The sequence below is a fragment of the Gymnodraco acuticeps genome, unplaced genomic scaffold (genome assembly GCF_902827175.1).
Source record: "Gymnodraco acuticeps unplaced genomic scaffold, fGymAcu1.1, whole genome shotgun sequence".
NCBI lineage: Eukaryota > Metazoa > Chordata > Actinopteri > Perciformes > Bathydraconidae > Gymnodraco > Gymnodraco acuticeps.
Genome location: NW_022991444.1, coordinates 248,500 through 262,773, shown reverse-complemented (window position 1 = coordinate 262,773; position 14,274 = coordinate 248,500). Strand labels below are relative to the sequence as shown.

The window sequence follows — 14,274 nt, the reverse complement described above, 5'->3', positions numbered from 1 at the left end:
TCAAATATTTAGCTCCATCGACTGGTACCCGCTGTGTGTGTGTGTTTGTGAGTGTCTCCCTCACACCTTTGTTATTTGTCCTCTTTGTAAAGGGCAGAGGGTAGAGGCAGAGTAGCTATTCAAACTACTCTCACACAAGTAGAAACAAACAAAAACAACAACATGAATGCACAAATTATTGGACCTTTTTTTTCCATAGCTAGAACAAGTTTGCCAGAGCTGAATTTTGTAGGGATGAATATGGCACATTACACTGTCCAGGCAGCTATAGATACGTGTCTGGTGTTCTATGTGTGTATCAGAGAAAGCACTTGTCTGTTTATTGCCACAGCAGGACTACAGTGAAGTTAGCAGTGAATAATAGACACACTCTTTCCAACCAAATGTAAAGATTCCCCTATTTTCTGAACCAATATTAAATAAAAGTGAAGGAGGTTAGCCTCATGTTTATACAGCTTTTATTCAGGCTTACTTGAGGTGGGCTGACCTTAAGGTGGACCAGCTATTCTCATTTCCAAGGACAAGCTACTCCTCACAGTTTTTTTCACTATTTAACTGAGAGCATAAATCATTCAAAGAGAGAGATTTGTATGTGCTGACAAACCCTAAAAAAGACAAAATGACTCTGCAGTTGGATCATTCCCATGATGCGTGTTGAACTCAGACTGTGTGTGTGTGTGTGTGTGTGTGTGTGTGTGTGTGTGTGTGTGTGTGTGTGTGTGTGTGTGTGTGTGTGTGTGTGTGTGTGTGTGTGTGTGTGTGTGTGTGTGTGTGTGTGTGTGTGTGTGTGTGTGTGTGAATCTCCAAAGAGGGGACCCTGCAGCTAAATGTAGCCATTTAGAGGGGCTTTAAGTGCTTGAATAGGCCTAGAGAAACAGTTCTTTATCAGGGAATTTGGCGTAGATAATCGACGCTGGCTCCCGAATTTCGCGGTTCAAAAAATGAGAAGGAGGGAGCAATAAAGGATGGAGAGATGGAGATAAAAAAAAGACAAAAAAAAGAAACCGCAGAGCCCAATTATTCCAGGTCTGTAAGATGAAAACTGCTGCATTTAAAAGTAGCGAACAAGCACACAGAAAAAATAACAAAGCAGAGAAACTCTGACACCAGGACAAAAGAGGAGAGTTCCTACTGTTGCTGATAGGTCTGTGTGGAGACAGATGGGAAACAAAGTGCATGCTGTAGTTTCATTTCTGCAGGCGAGAGGAATATCAACATCTACCCTGGATGAGGGACTTCATACTCCACACAGTGGTGCTGTAAGAGTGGCTGTTAGTTAAACTGGGGCTGTTAGTTTAAATGTTCGGGCACCATCAGAAGAGCAGGGACTTACAGTAAAAAGGCTGATTTGGCAACGCTTATTCTGCATGAGACTTCATAGGGATAATAATAAAGCTCTCTTTTAATTGGATTCTCCTGAATTAGTGAAGTTGCATGGAGATAAGAAGTTTTTAAATATACATGGAAAGGGAAAATTACAATAAGGAAAAGTAAGGGTGTTAAATAGATGATAAACTAGTACATATACTCACTCACACACAAACACTCACACAGACACCCATTTGTACACTTTATGACTTCCTTATCTACACATTGAGTTCCTTTTTTGTCTCCGATGCAGCAATGCATGCTGTATATGTAATTAAATGTTAGCATGTACTTTATTACTAGCTAGTTTTAAATGGGTACTCAAATGATTTTGTATTTCAGTTACTTAAAGAGGACCTATCATGCAAAATGCACTTTTCTGCGTTTTTTAAAGCTTTATACCGCAAATCAGCACTTTTGGAACAGGAAATGAAATGGAGGGATATGAGGCATGGCTAGAATGGGTGATCTGTTTGGTATTTTGAGCAAAACACTTCATAAACATGTTTTTTATATATTTCTATATATCTGAGACCTATGCAATTGCCTAAAATAGCATGATAGGTGCACTTTAAAGTTGAGGGACGGATCAAAAACAGCTAAAGTTTTTGCTAGCAGCATTGTTAGCATGCTGAGGAATGGTAGTGTGTTTCGAGTTAAATGCTAAAATTGCTAAAATGCTTAACGTGCTGATTTTTATCAAGTGTAACAATTAACTTTTTACAAAATCTTAGCTTAGTTTGTCTGCAAGTTAATAGTTGCTAATAAGCAGTCAACGCAAAGCAGAACAGAGGCTGATGGGAATGTAATTTGCTGTGCAGGTACCTTGCTGTGCAGGTACCTGTTCATAAATCAATGCGTTGGACATTATCAAACCTTGACTTTATTGGTGGTGCTAGATGAAAAGCAAGAGGAAGTTGTTAAACTGCATCCCGACGGGGGATGTCTGCTGTCGATATATGGGACGACATGTCCCATATATCGACAGCAGACCTCTAGACTTGTCAAACAGACATTGTTTGACAAGTCTAGAGGAAAAGGGCAACCACAAGTGTCTTTTCTGTTAGAATCGCTCTGTGAATTGCAGATATCGCACTTAATAAGTAAAGAGTATCTCAAATATTGATAGGATTTATTTTACAGCCACCATGTATGTCTGAACCAAATTTTGTGGCAAGTTATTGAAGAGTTGTTGCGGTATTTAAGTCTGGAAATGGGTGGTCCAATAAACCAAGGCTGAGATATCCTGACTGTGAGTCGCTAATAATCCCAAATAACACTGGATGGTCTCTGCCCAGTAAATGCCTGTATTGTTCAAAGTACACAAGCCTTCTGTTGAAAATGTTGAATCTCAAAGCCGTGGCCCGGATAACCCCTGATGATATAGGGTTATTGTTTTCAGAAGGAAAAGCAGTATGTAGGGCGACATGTTTTTAAGAGATCGTTTCCTGGAGGCTTTCGTTTCCTCCTGTAGGTTTTGGATGATTGACGGGAAGCAGAGTGAAACATGATGCAGCACAGGTTTAAAAACACTCAACGCAGCGACAGAGAAATAAAGATCAAACACAGACATGAACCTTACCATTCATGTTTGATATTTAAGATAATCCTGCTCTATGGAAACATTGATATTGTTGAAGTTGACTTGGTTTCAGATTTACGACAATGTCCTTAGTCACAACTTTAAGTGGATCCATCACAAGTTTTAAGCAGCCTGCTCAGTGTTGCTTTCAAGCCTAAACTCAGTTTTATTAACGCATTTCGAGATTTACATTTGAAGTCAACCCATGCAGATTATAGAAGTTAATTCTACAATGAACTTTGATTCAACTCTGTAGGTTTTGCTGAGTTGACAGCATGTGTGGCTGTTAACCGCTGAGAGTATTTCAGTTCACTCTCTTTGCTCTACATTTTCTTGATGAAGAACTGTCCATGCCAATACATCTTGCAATGATAACGTTAATTTGTCAGTTAAATTAAATTCCCAATTTACATTTTTTGGTTTGTAACACACTTTATTAGTTGTAAGCCAATATTATCTATAGTTATATATGTCAACCATTATAAGCCTCTTACAGCATACGTTTAGGCTGATGTTTAAACATAATAAATGGCAATATAGTAATACAAAGTTGATATATTATACTATATAAAAATTCATAAAATAACTTATAACCGACTAAAGAATAAACTATCCTTATATGCGCTTACAACTATATTATATTAAGACTGGTCTTCTATATATTTGATTTCCTCCACTCTACTTTTCAGCTTTAAGATATACGAGCAAACATTTAGTATTTAACCAACATTGTTGTATATTAGTGGCTTGTTTTAACTTTGGAACATGTTCAGGTGCTGTCATAATTTAATTGAGCTAGCAGACTACTGGAGTCGATGGAGCTTTGAACACATTCAGCGTGTTTCAATCATTTAAAGAGGCCAATATTAACCAAGAGGTTAAAATAACTGCTGCTTCAGATGATCACCATCAAAGCCTTTTCACTGTGAAGTATAACTACAAAAGTGAAACAAAAAACAGCCATAGCTCCAATGCTGTCAACATTTGGTCTACTCTATTAGCCACTAGAGAAGGTCACCAACCACCAGTTGAAGGACCAGGATAGTTCAAAGACATCAAGCCGCTTGGTAAACTTGTAAAAATGGTGAGCGTATGTGCTGCTCTTTTTCGGCACACTGAGGTGTACGTTTCTTTACCGTTAAAAATGTCCCGATGGTTCTCATCCGCCTCCTTTAAAGTCTGACATTGCAAGCTGCCTCCTAGACACATTCCAGTCGGCTCTGTTTTGGATCAACAGTTCCCATAATGCTTTGGGAGGAATTATAACGTTGTCATTGACTCAGTGAGTCAAAATGAGGGCTACAATTGTGGGCATCATTTATTTTAAGCCTATATGTTTGTGCACATCTAAATGAAATGTCTCCATTTAAGCATCAATCATTAGCAATTAGCATTGTTTTTTGCAATAAACAGACACCTGTAAAAGGAATGCTTTAATACTGGGGAAACAGTAGTTCTGGAGTAGAAGCATCTTTTTTATGATTTACAGGATTAATGAATTTCACAATGGATTCTCGGAAAATGCAATAGTGAAAGTAAAATGTCTTTGTTAAGATTTGACTAACCCTTAGAAGAGGCGGCTGATTTATTGATGCATACTATGACAATGGGAAGCTTAATGTAAGTTGTTTAGGAATTCACTGTATTTAGCCTGACACTGATAATTTAGCTACAAGTTCCAACAAATGATCACAATATTCCCATTAGTGTATGCAAAAGCTATTACCACAAGGAGTATGTGTGAATATATCACAGATGTGCACTCAGGAGTCACACTTATACACCCACATGTGTAGGTAGGCAGGAAGTAGTATGATCCGAACCTGGGCTACGTGTCAATTATTTTCTGATAAGCCAGAATATTATTTTAATTCAACTACAAGCCGAGCCTCTTGATCATTTAAGAGCACTCTCACACCCACAATCTGGAAAACACAGGGAGGTTATTTGCGAGTAGGTTTATGTATGTATGTATGCTTACTTAGATGCTGCTATTTATGCTTTTAATCCTCTCTTCAAAGCCTGCGCTAACTGCTACAGTTCTTTCTGCGTGTCCTACTTTGAGTGCATTCTGCTTTTCATCTGATAATATCATGGAATGTAGTATCTAAAAGGATAAATAAACTATAGCAAAACACACAGATGATAATACAACAGTTGTGTTTGCGGATGCCAAGCTTACAGAGGAACATCACACTTAAACACTGTCACTTGAATCTGCGACTCACACACACACACACAACCACACACACACACACACACACACACACACACACACACACACACATACACACACACACACACACACACACACACACCACACACACACACACAATCATAAGGACATACCTCAGGGCACGAGGATCCTTCCAAACACACACTCCCAGCAAAAGCCGTCTCCATGTGCTCAGTGAGGCATTGTGTGTGTGTGTGTGTGTGTGTGTGTGTGTGTGTGTGTGTGTGTGTGTGTGTGTGTGTGTGTGTGTGTGTGTGTGTGTGTGTGTGTGTGTGTGTGTGTGTGTGTGTGTGTGTGTGTGTGTGTCAAGATGTCTGTAAATGCTGTGGGTATGTTATCTATCCGTATGTCATCTCTCCTCTGATGTGACCTTTACACACAGACATTGCCTTCCCGCCCTGCCAGCAACACTGCTAACACAATTACACTGGGCTAATGAACAGAGGACCCTGATAAAGTGATACCCACCCACACACACAACACACACACACACACACACACACAAACACACACACACACACACACACACACACACACACACACACACACACACACACACTTTCTCCATGCATATCAATCTCCCTGTAAAGGCTACATTTGCATCTTTAATATAACTGAAAGTGCTTATTAAAGTGCACACATCAGTTTCGATCACATGGAGGATGAGCAACGTTTAACCCCTCGCACTCCTCCTCTGTTCTATCAAATCCAACCTTCTTTTCTCCCCTTCCACCCGTCAGAAAATGCACTTCTTTAGGCTTTAGAATATGAGCATGATACATTTAACAGCAGTAAGTTTACAATAATAATGCTGCCAGGAAGTACATCTCTCAGTGAGGCTGAGAAGCTCTCAACATGAAATGATCCCAGTGTGACATTTTGATTAGATTTCACACCGGTATGAATACATTTGTTTCATTAGGTGTAGCGCTAATATTTACAAAAGGCTCTCAGAGGGCTTTTCCGAGGTAATATAAAATGGAACCCCCTGGCTGGGCTTTTTATTTCGCAAGGAGAGGCACTTGAGGATTCATGGGAGGCAACATAACGGCCATGGAAATTACGCATTCAATCATACAATACATTCCTATAGCAAAATAAAAGTGACATTTGAATACAGATGTAATTGCTGCTGTTGAAAGGCACTAATGTAAAGAAGGCATTAGAGGTTGATAATATTTGAGGTACTGAAAGATGTACATCTTCAACATTTTTCCACCTCCCGCTCGTTGAATGGCTTCAACCAATATAGTCTTTTGCCTCCCTTGAATGAATGTTAACACGTATATTTCTCTGCTTTTGTGTGATCAATGTCCACAGAGAACCTTTCCAACCTGCACTCATTTCCTGTCATAATATATTCTGACGCAGTGGTTGTCAAAAGGGGTCCCCATAAGGCACTGTAGGGGTACCCAAGGGAGGAATGCAGGGGCCCTGCAACAAGCAGTAAAATTAGACTATACCAAATGTAATTCGCTTGAAATGTTTCCAGTTAGAAATGCCTTTTGGTTCATGTGTCACCATGTTCCCTTTTCCATGTTGGACAGCAATGCAATTGACTTCAGTTCCATTTGATACTAAATCAACAACAGACCTCTTCCTTATGAGGTTTTTGGGACGGAACCTTCTCAAATGGGGGTCTGGAGTCTAATTTGTCTTTACTTAGGGGGTCGTGACATAAAAATCCTAAAGAAAGTGTGCAATCATTCCATTTCTTATCAAATCTGGATCTACATTTTTGACATGAGGTTACAGTGACATAGGAAGAGGGAGAAACGTTGAGGCGTTTCGTTGGCCTGATTGCGATTGGATGGGATCCTGGGTTGCTGAGTCTGGTTCTGATTATCACGTCCAAGCATTGAGGACATTCCAGCACTGCTGCGGGGCCATGGCCTCACAGAGGGAGGGGGGTTAACCAGAAGGCACGTGTTCCCCTGATCCTATTGTACCTTATAAGTGGGAACAAAAGACAACATGATGGTCATGTGTAGATGAGCCTCCAACAAGATCTTCCAATCTGAATATGCTAACTATCAACGTCTTTCTGTCTGAATCTCTCCAAGCCCCATGGCTGCTGTTCGGCAGCTGATCCTGGCCTTTGACCTCCCTCTGGGCGAGTCAAAAAAGAATATCCCTACCAGAAGCAATAAAGAATCACAATGGTGTTATTGCAGTCTAATGAAACGTGGGACAACGAAACGAATGAGACACATTAGTTTCATGAGCAGTTCAAGTTCTGTAAGTATGTACAAGTTGATCTATAATCCTCCACAAAGGAAGAACTGTTCATCTGTAAGAGACAGCTTTATCTTAACTTCCTGAACTTTAGCAATGAATGAGCAACCTGTAAGTCTGTATGAATACATTTACTTAGCTTGTAAAGTCAGTGTGTGTGTGCAAAAACACCCGGTTTAGAGGATTTCATCTTATTAGGTAATCTAAGATCGGCCTTTTAGAAGAATTATATAATATCAAGTGTTATCATTATGCTATCATCTGTCTTGTTTTAAGATGTTAAAGGTATTTCTTGAAGTACACTTGAAGTAGTTCCAAATGTAAGTGGAATGATCTTACCCTCTTGAAGAAAAAGAACATGAAATATATTAAATGGCTTCATAAGAATCGCTACTGACACAATTCACTGCTTTGAATGACACAACATCATTAATACAACTTAGGATAGAATTGGAGTAGATCACAGGGACAGTTACAATAAACCTGACACAATTAAGCCATAAAACTACTGGGAGGAGACTGGAGTTCACCTCTGAGACACGGCAATAAATACATAATGGTATACAAACACAGATATTCATACTGGTTCTCTTACTGCTACAACCACACACACACACGACCACAATACATTTGAACAAAATCCCGGTTTCCTCATCCAGTTACTCTCGCAAACAAACATGATTAATGTCACTATACAGCAGCGTATGAACTCTACAGAGCCTCGTGCAAACTAATCATCAAGTTTCAGACAATCATTTCATTTCTGAACACAATCTAATGCAGACGTTTGTCTTGTTAGCTCACAATCTCGACCCTGGAGCCTCGCTCTCTGGATGCATGTTTATCTCAGGCATGAGGGCTTGAAGGCTTGTGGAATTTCTAGAACGCAGCTATAGAAATTCATGATGTGTGCTTGTTAACCTTGCAGCAATGCTTCAGCTGGGTTCAGCACTGCATACGCCCATGGGGGTGCATAAATAATCCGCTGCATATGTTAGCTGTCCTGGTTGAGAGTGCTGATGTATTGTACGTATTTGTTTTGCTTTTCTTGCAGCGTGGAAATCATGATTCAAGCGGGAAAATAAAAAAGTACTTCTAGCCTAATGATAGGGGTTTCCGTGTTGTTTATCTTGCCTGCTCTCTATAAGGCAATAAAGGTATGAACGCAGGTTTACAAAAGAAAGTCAAAAAAATTAAGAACAAAATTAACTACATTCATTGGAGAATACAAAAAAGAAAGTGTAATTAGATCTTATTCAAAAACAAAAAGTGAACAGAATAATAATAATAAAACAATTCTACTCTTTTAATACTTTCACAAATAAAATAACTAAAGGCTACACCCTGAGTGTTTCCAAAAGCATCATATATTCCCCCCCATGATTTGGATCCGCTCCAAAATGCAATGGGTACTTTCTTGGCCAACGCTACACCAGTCCATCACGTTTCATAAAAATAACAAATACGGACAGAAGAATTAAGAGTATTCAATTCTGTATACGGCTTGAATAACTAAAGCAAAATGAGGACCATCACGCTCAAGTATAAACAGCTTTTTAAAAATTGTTTACCAAAGACATTTAAGCTGGCTCAAAGTATTGATAATGCGTGTCGGAGGGGAAACACACACCCCGAGCCCTGCTGATGGGGACCGGATTGTGCAGCTCAGGCCAAGCGCTCATGGTGAATGTGAACTGTGGAGTATCAGCATCCCTCATATCATGCCTTCACAGCCGGAGAACTGCTGCTGCTGAATACATATTCAGTCGGACTGTGTTACAGCCAGAGTCGTACTGACACTGCTTTTAAACAGTTTTTGGTTCAGGCATGTGGAGGGGACACCCCTGGGCCCGGGGTCAGGGAGGGCGTGAGAGCACAGAGGGGCCTGGCTGGGAGAGAGGGACGGACACAGAGTCAGAGACTGATCTGATCCTGTGTCTGTGGATGTGCTCCGAGGCAGCAATCCAATACTGTAAACATGCAGTCCACCCTAACACTGTGAGACACGACCCCCAGGGGGGCCGAGAGAAGATCTTCAGAAGAGTTCAGAAGGGTATATTAACTACAGAGCCCATCTTGACAAGTCGTTTAGTACTTGGTCATAAAACCTCACTATTTCTGAAGTTGTTAAAGATCCCCCAGCTCACTTGAAATGTCTGCTATACTTCCTGGGAAATGGTGCATCTTCAGTGGTGACCTCACGCTGCGCTAGTCTAACTATGAAGTCATCTCAATCTTACAGACTGTCTCCCTTGTTTCCTGTCATCGCTACTGACATAATCTAATAAAGGCATCACTATTGTCATCAGGGCCGCCCCTGGCCAACTTGGGGCCCCAAGCGACATTGTGAGATGAGGCCCCCCCCAACCGACAGGAGTGAAACACATTTTTTTGGAAACAAAGTAGGCTACTTATATAAATATAATTCCTGTTTATTATTAGTATCAACACAGTTACTTTTGTATACAGTGAGGTAAATGGTAAATGTGCATGTACGTCTGCATTTCCTGCCAAATACTAGCCTCAAAAAGATTAAAATATAATGAATGCAAATAAACTACTTCTACTAATAATAATAATCATAATCATAATCAATTCAATAATATAAATACTATATTATTTTATTATAATATAGTTGTAATATAGTCAAGACAAAACATGCTTATGACATGCTCAAAAACTGATATTTCTTAAATCTGTATTCTAGTTCCCTCTGTCAGCAATGTATCAACAACTACACACACATTTATATCAGTATTTCTCTGTGTTGTGGTTGACATGATGATGACTGTTAGGAGTTAAGGGGAGAGGCTGAGCATCACCATGACGATGACTGTTAGGAGTTAAGGGGAGAGGCTGAGCGTCACCATGATGATGACTGTTAGGAGTTAAGGGGAGAGGCTGAGCATCACCATGATGATGACTGTTAGGAGTTAAGGGGAGAGGCTGAGCATCGCCATGAAATGTGCAAATTGACATAAAAATGAATAAAAGGGGAAAAAATGCTCCATATTTTTTAGGCTGTAAACTTTAACTGTTATGTAAGCCAACTAGACAGACAGTGTATCACTCTTCCTCCTGTACATTAGCAGATAAAAGGCATAACATACTTGAATTAATGTTAAATAAAGAATGCTGGAAATAACTGCATCTCCATTAGCCTGTATGGTCTGCAGAGACTGCCTTCTTCATGTCATGAAACATTCGCAAGTTGTACATTTGACTCATACAATAACCCACCTTCGAGTGATGCTCTAGTTTCTTCATGTTTTGTTTTTATCCCCTCTTCCTTGCGCCGGAATGAAACTGTCTTTTCACCGACATCTCTTCACCTGCACTAGTGGCCGTATCAAAGCCGTGATTGGTCAGATGTCAATTCATCGCAACGGTGTCGGGTTACAGACGTGCTCCCCTTCTCACCTCTCACTCTCTCTCGCTGTGCGCGGAGAACTGAGCGGAGAACTGCGCACAGCAGCTGAGGCCCTCTGGGCGGGGGCCCCTGCGCAAGGCGGGGCCCCATGCAGCCTGCGTGATTGGCCTGTAGGGAGGGGCGGCCCTGATTGTCATTCCTCATCAGAACTATCAGAACTAATCTTTCTGGATGATCAAACTGCTTTTCTCTTCAAAACTGGTAGCAAATGGATTTCTTTACGGACTTAACTGATATCTTGTCATAATGTTTGAACAGCAAATACATCACATTAAGGGAGCAATGATACTCTCCTATGGGACCTTTAACTTTGAGTATATGGCCTCTGATATTTAAATTGCCCTCAGTGAATGCAGGAATTACAGCTTGAAAAGAACACACACTATATGTCACATATAACTTGTAAGGTTTTCTTTTCTGTGTTTTGTCTTTCTTTCTAATCAAAAGTATCAACTTCATGAACCAAGGTGAAGTCAAGAAGATCACCAATATGTTAAGAAGTCCTCCGCTGAGGGAATATTCAACTGCACAAAGCCAATAATATGACTCATCACTTTATACAAGAATCACGCAGTCAGCAGAATTTAATTAAGGAAAGATGTATCTTTGAAGCTGTTGCAAAGGAAGCAGAAATGTCATTGCTGAGCTTGAACTATTTCACAAACGTTATTCAACATTATACTGCTGCGGCACTGTGCAAACAAGCAGCTAGTAAATACTGTTGTGTTATCAAGGGGACTAGTTATTGTAGACTTTCCAAATCCATATTAGAGCCATACATTAAGATTACAGAGGCCAGCAAGTTATGCTGATTTTCTCACAAAATAAATGCTATGGTGATATACTAATAGAAAAAACTTTCATTCTATACAAATACGTCTTTTGAGCAGCTCTGTCTTCCACAAACATTGGTAATAAAGAATTAGTTTAATTTGCCGGGACTTCTTGGCACAGAAGGATGGGCGTTATTCCATTTTTTGTGAACATATACCCGTTGCTGTTGCCAGTTTGAGGAGAACGCAAGCATTCTATCCCAAATTTCAAGTCATTTGGAACATTTTCAATCAACTCATGATACACTTGCTCAGTTTTTGGAAGCTGGCAATGGCCAACTACCTTCTAACAGGCTTCGTTTGTTTATTCATTTTCGACTGGCTCCATAAGCTTTTTGAACATTTCCATCACAGCCCACTGAGGAAGTATTAACACGTTCGATGACACTTTTCTCATGGCTCTGCTTCCACATAAATACAGTCCTGTCAGGAAGCCTGGCTAGGTTTTTTCATCTAAAAAAAAATGAGAGTAGAGGGAAACACAGAAATAATAAGCAAGGATTTGACACAATAGGTGTGGTTACATACAGAACAGAAAGACAAGTGCTCCAGTTGGGAGAAAATCTCAAGACTTACAGAAATCACAGATATTAGTTAATATAATCAAAGATTAAGATAATTATTCAAGTTAGATATCACTGACGGTGATATGGAAGAAAGCCAATTTCCAGATCTACAACACAAGGCAGACTACTGGTCAGTAAAACAAGATATGTGACCTTTGTTTTAACCCAAGGACACAAAACCAGCAACACATGACCTAAAAGATCTCTCCTTAAACAGTGAGAGTCTGCTGATAGAGAGAAACACAAGCCCTCTTCATGTGATGCATACTAACTATGTCTGCGTGACTCTGTGTTTTTGTGTGTTCAAGAGAGGAGAGCGCCAAAGATTGTGAAAACAAGTTCCATTTTCGCAGATAAAATCTGTTAATCTGCCTGTGCTGGCCCCTCTCAGTATATCAGCCTCATTCATTTCCCTGAAGGAGCTCTGGAGCGGGGTAACAGCCAGCGCAGAGACCCACTCACACTCGCAAAGAGAACCAGATGTTTGAACAGGGTCCATGTGCATGTTGCTTTTTGAGCAGAAATCCCATTTCGCCGTGTCATTGTAGGTGACGTAGTCTTTCGCCAGCAGGCACACGTTTCCCGTAAATAAGGCATCAGCACACATAAATGTAATGAACACACACACATGTCAAACTCCTAGCTGCCTGGAACCAATGGTATCTGATTGGAACCTAGGGCACATGCTCGAATGGAAATGTGTGTCTTTGTGTGTGAGTGCTCTGGCCCCTTAGCTTATTTTTCCGGCCTGCAAAATGTGGAAAAAATGCGCTGGGACTCCAAGTGTAGAGCAAAGTGCCAGAGAACACTGAACCAGAACAAACCCATAAAAATCCATGGCTCCATTAGCCATGTGCGAGCTTAGCCTGGCACAGCTCGGTTTGGTTGAATTTGGCCGTATGACATGGATTTCAGAACAACAGCTGCAAATAAAACTTCTTTCAAATCTCCGGACTTCAACAAAAGGCAGATTTGTCGACGTGTGAGTGTGACATCAGCGATTAAAGCAGATCTGATTGGTAATAAAGGCTCTGTTGTATGCTTCTTAATCTACTTGATGAGCCAGTCTCTAGTTTCTGGTGAGTCCCCTTCATAATGCCAGACAACATATCTCATTCTTGTATGCAGTAATGTCTCCCGCTGTACACTTATGATGTAATATGTACAAGACAGTCAATGTCTCTTTACGACACCACCCGCACGTCTTCTGGAAACGATGATTATAATCGAATGCTGAGGCCTTGATTTGAATTCACATGCACTCACACAGCTGTGGCAGTTTACAGTGCAACAGTGTGAAGGGTGGATCTAATCAGAGGGGATGGAATGCGACCTCTCACCCTCAGCTATGGCCCTCTGCAGCCGCTGCAGCAGGCTTATCTGATTGGTCTGTCGAGCACCGTAATCATTCACAGAACACCAGACAGTGCTGCCAGAAACTGGAGGGACGGAGGGGAGCAGAAAGAAAGCAACAGTGGGCTGGTAGAAAGAATCAGAGCTGCAAAATGCTGCAAGCTGCTTGTTAAGATACCTCATTGAATGATTTTCGAATAAAACTAATCAATGCACGTGGCCTTGAAGTCAGAAACAAGGGATGTTGATCATGTAATTACCCTTCTCATGTTTTCGGTTCAGTTTTATTTTCACATTCCCTAACATTCAGATATAGGGAATGTTGGAGTGTTATTCTATTTTGTCATGGTATACTTTGAAAAAGAAATAAAGCTGGTTTTGATTCAGTTTCTTGAATGCTTTGTAGTAAATGGCAATGCATTCTAAACACGTTAAATGCATTTCCTTAGTCATAAAACATTTGCAGAGTTGATTTTCTCATTGTTAATATTGTGCAATTGTTTGCTAGCTTGCAGGCGCCCTCTTCGCTGTCTTAGCGGGCACAATGTAATGCTCCCCCACATGTTAATGCCATTTAACCGCGGGGAATAGTGTGAATCGCTGGCAGGAATGGCAATTGTATTGGCCCAATGCTTTCACACAGATACAAACAAAACAGGAATGCTAGTAGT

At 40.5% G+C, this 14,274-nt stretch overlaps 1 protein-coding gene across 4 annotated transcripts in view; it reads right to left on the bottom strand.

Annotated features, from left to right (window-relative positions):
• Window positions 1-14,274, bottom strand: part of LOC117532877 (plexin-A1-like) — a 294,410-nt gene that overhangs the window by 267,884 nt on the left and 12,252 nt on the right. Inside the window, exon 1 of one of the 4 annotated variants that reach the window (XM_034196451.1) lies at window positions 10,662-10,766. The exons of the other annotated variants lie outside the window; for them this stretch is intronic. The gene's annotated coding sequence lies outside the window, so the exon portion shown is untranslated. Of the gene's footprint in view, window positions 1-10,661; window positions 10,767-14,274 lie in introns of those variants that run through there. 4 annotated transcript variants of the gene reach the window in all.